Below are 3881 nucleotides of genomic sequence, written 5' to 3'. Positions count from 1 at the left end.
GGAGAAGACAGCTTGGTCAGCTATTATGCTGTCAAAGGGGAACCTCGGATACTTATGGATCTGTCGTCGCCTGCTTCGGAGGATGCAGGCGGGGACAGAGGATAGGTTGGAGGTCTGTCACCCTACCCTCACTCTCCTTTTCTTAAAAAATTTAAACAGAGGAGATGTTGCAATTATCAGCAAAATACCCTATGAATATACCTCTGGGCACTTTTCCACTGCTATAGGTTTCATCTCTAACATAAGTTTCGTTTCCTATGAAATGCCTGTAGTTCTTTGTTCTTTGTCCACACAATGAGCTCATCCCCTCTGTTAAGTTTCGTTTCCTGACTTAAGTCTCATTTCCCAGAAAAGACCTGCCTTGAAGACCCTAGGTTTCTGATACGTAAGCTAAAGAATGATTTAGGGTCTCCTGGTTTCTTGTTTCTCGCTCCATATATGGTAATGAAGACCCTTTCCCCCTCCTGCTTTTGTACATTCCCTAATGACGTTTATAGACCAATAAAAGAGAGGCACAAAGGCTTTTCAGGGCTCTCGCTCTCGCGCTCGCCTGCCATCTCACCTGAAGAAACATGTTGTCCGTGTGTTTCTTAACCTAAAGCGAGGCCCGTTGGTCTCATCCAACGTACATCACCTCATCCCGGAGAAAAGGGACAAGTGGGATCCCCAGCGATCGCCACATAAACCGGTCGTAAGTCGAGGACTAAACCGGTTGTAAGTCGAGGACTACCCAACCGGTCGTAAGTCGAGGACTTTCCCTGCCCGGGAGCGCCGCACATGCGTGGTTCCGCCCCCTGCGCCGGCCGAGGCATAGCTGGCAAGCGGCAGAGACAGAGCAGGCCGACCACCAGCTGGCCCAGCCCAAAGGAGGTAAGGCACCCGCCGGAAAAGGGGGAAAAAATGGCGGACAAAAAAAATGGCAGACAAAAAAAATGGCAGACAGCCTTGCTTGGCGACCCCCATGAAATGGTCGATCGACCCCAAATGGGGTCCCGACCCACAGGTTGAGAACCACTGACTTAAGTCTTTTCCTTTCTCTTACCTCTGGGCGGTGGGTGAGCTGTTTACAGCAACCTGGAAAGGAAAGGAAGGAACCTCCTGCCCTTCCTAACCCTGACTTGCTTTGGACGAAGGTCTACAAATTTAGATGGACGGCGAACAAATTAATAAATTCCATTAGTTGTAACTTTTCACGTCTCATCCATCCTTTAAATGATAAACCTATAAGGGATCGATAGGTTATATACATTTTCAAAATAAACTATATTTATTTTTACATTTATCGTTTCTTAATAAAAATGTACACTATTTCAAATAGATAGTTGATATTCCACCTATATTAATACATAGGTATCTCTAAGAAATATAGTTTAGAAACAACAAACCTAAATACAAACCGACATACGTACGATCTCTTTAAAGAAATAGCAGGGCAGGGCAAACAAAACTATTCTTGAATAAAAACATCTTGGTTTGCTTGAAGGGGGTGAGCGGGTGCAGAAGAGAGGACGGGAAAAAGCGGAAAACCGTACGGCGAACGGACAGAAAGTTGGGGACGGCTTCGACGGATGGACAGGAAGTCGGCCGTACTGGGAAGGTCGTCGTCGGTGGTAAGGCTACGGGACGGAAAACTGTGCCCTCCTGTGGTCATAAACGGGTATTGCGGTCGCCGAAACAAATAAACCTTTTAAATGGGATTTTAAGGCTATTTATTTGCTCCCCCGTCTTTATTATTAACCCCTTATTAATATTAATAGGGCGACGGGAAGCCCTTTTGCCATTTTAAAGGTTTATTTCTTTGGGGGGCTGCTATACCCGGCTTGGGCCACGGGAGGGCGCTGTTTTCCCTCCCTTACCGATAGCGGCATTGAGGCCGTCGAAAAGGCCTACCTTGGCCTCGATGGTAATGCTATGGGACGGGTATTGCGCCCGCTAAGAGAAATAAGCCTTTTTAATGGGATTTTAAGTTTACGGCCCACCTCGTTGATCGGACGTGGAGTCCGCCGTGCCCAGAAGGTCTCCGCAAAAGGAAGTTGCAGGATGACTAAGAAGGACGGACCGGAAGTCGGCCATGATGGGAAGGTCGTTTTTCAAAGGCCCGGCCGGACGGCGAATTTTAGCGGACAGGAAGTCCGCCATGCCGAGAAGGTCTTCTGTGAAAGGAAGTTGGGGGAACGCTTAATGACGGAGGACCGGAAGTCAGCTATGACGGAAAGGTCCTTTTGCCACAGGACCTGGAGGACGGCCGATATCGAAGGACAGGAAGTCCGCCTTGCCGAGAAGGCCTCTCGGAGATTACTCCTACAGAACCAGCCGGCGGACATGCGCAGAAGGCTCAGGGAAGCGGTCCGTCCCTTTCGGAGGAGCATAGAGGGGCGACGCTTTGGCTGACGCTCTGCGCTTTGGGGCTTAGCTTCTCGGTGTCCCGATCCTGGGCAAAAGGCCTACGACCGCCTCTATGTTAATGCTATGGGACGGGAAACCCTGCCCCCCTGTGTTCAAAAACAGGTATTGCGACCACCAAAAGAAATAAACCTTTTTAATGGCATTTTAAATTCTCTATCTTTATTAACGGTATTAACACCTTATTAATAGGGCCAGGGGAGGCCCGTTTGCTGCAACGCAGGCGGGGAAGAAGAAATCTGCTTCAAAAGCCTTAAACCTTAAGGAGGACTATGATGCCCTATTAATAAGGTTTTAATAATAAAGAATAACCTTAAAATGCCATTGAAAAGTTTTTTAATGGTTCCTCTACCTGCTTCAACCACAGAATGGCACTGTTTTTTGACCCTGAACAGCGTTCAATAGCTTCAATAGATAAATAATAATAATCTTAAAATCATATTAAAAGGGTTTATTTCCNATTGGCTAATTATCGCCCAGTCTCCAACCTGCGCTTTGTGGCGAAGGTTGTTGAGAGTGTGGTTGCACAGCAGTTTCCTCGGCACCTGGAGGAAACAGTCTATCTAGACCCTCTCCAGTCGGGCTTCAGGCCGGGATACAGCACGGAAACAGCATTGGTCACGTTGGTGAATGATCTCTGGAGGGCCCGGGACAGGGGTCATTCCTCTGTCCTAGTTCTTTTGGACCTCTCAGCGGCTTTTGATACTGTGGACCACAGCATCATGCTGCGGCGTTTGGGTGGGTTGGGAGTGGGAGGCACTGTGATGCGGTGGTTCTCCTCCTTCCTCACCGACCGTATGCAGTCTGTATTGGCAGGGGGACAGAGGTCGACCCCAAGGCCCCTAACTTGTGGGGTCCCACAGGGGTCGGTCCTCTCTCCGCTTCTATTCAATATTTATGTGAAGCCGCTGGGAGAGATCATTCGTGGCTTTGGGGTGGATTTCCATCAGTACGCTGATGACACTCAGTTGTACATATCCACCCCGGGCCACCCCAATGATGCCCTTGACGTGATGACCCGATGTCTGGAGGCCATGAGGGTCTGGATGGGGAGGAACAGACTCAGGCTCAACCCGTCCAAGACCGAGTGGCTGTGGTTACCGGTGCCTCGGCATAGTCAGCTGATCCCATCGCTGACTATAGGGGGCGAAACTCTGGCTCCCTCGGATCGGGTACGCAACTTGGGTGTCCTCCTGGATCCACGGCTGACACTGGATGACCAGTTGGCGGCCGTGACCAGGGGGGCGTTTTATCAGGTTCGCCTGATTCACCAGTTGCAACCTTTTCTGGACCGGGACGCCCTACGCACGGTCACTCATGCCCTTGTCACCTCCCGCCTGGACTACTGCAATGCTCTCTACATGGGGCTCCCCTTGAGGAGCACCCGGAGGCTCCAGCTAGTCCAAAATGCGGCCGCGCGGGCGGTGTTGGGAGGGACTCGTCGCTCCCATGTAACACCGCTGCTACGCGAGCTGCAT

This window comes from Protobothrops mucrosquamatus, unplaced genomic scaffold (assembly GCF_001527695.2).
Source record: "Protobothrops mucrosquamatus isolate PMUCROS unplaced genomic scaffold, P.Mucros_1.0 scaffold141, whole genome shotgun sequence".
Classification (NCBI taxonomy): Eukaryota; Metazoa; Chordata; class Lepidosauria; order Squamata; family Viperidae; genus Protobothrops; species Protobothrops mucrosquamatus.
The sequence above is the reverse complement of the archived record's forward strand: the minus strand, read 5'-3'. Positions refer to the sequence as shown.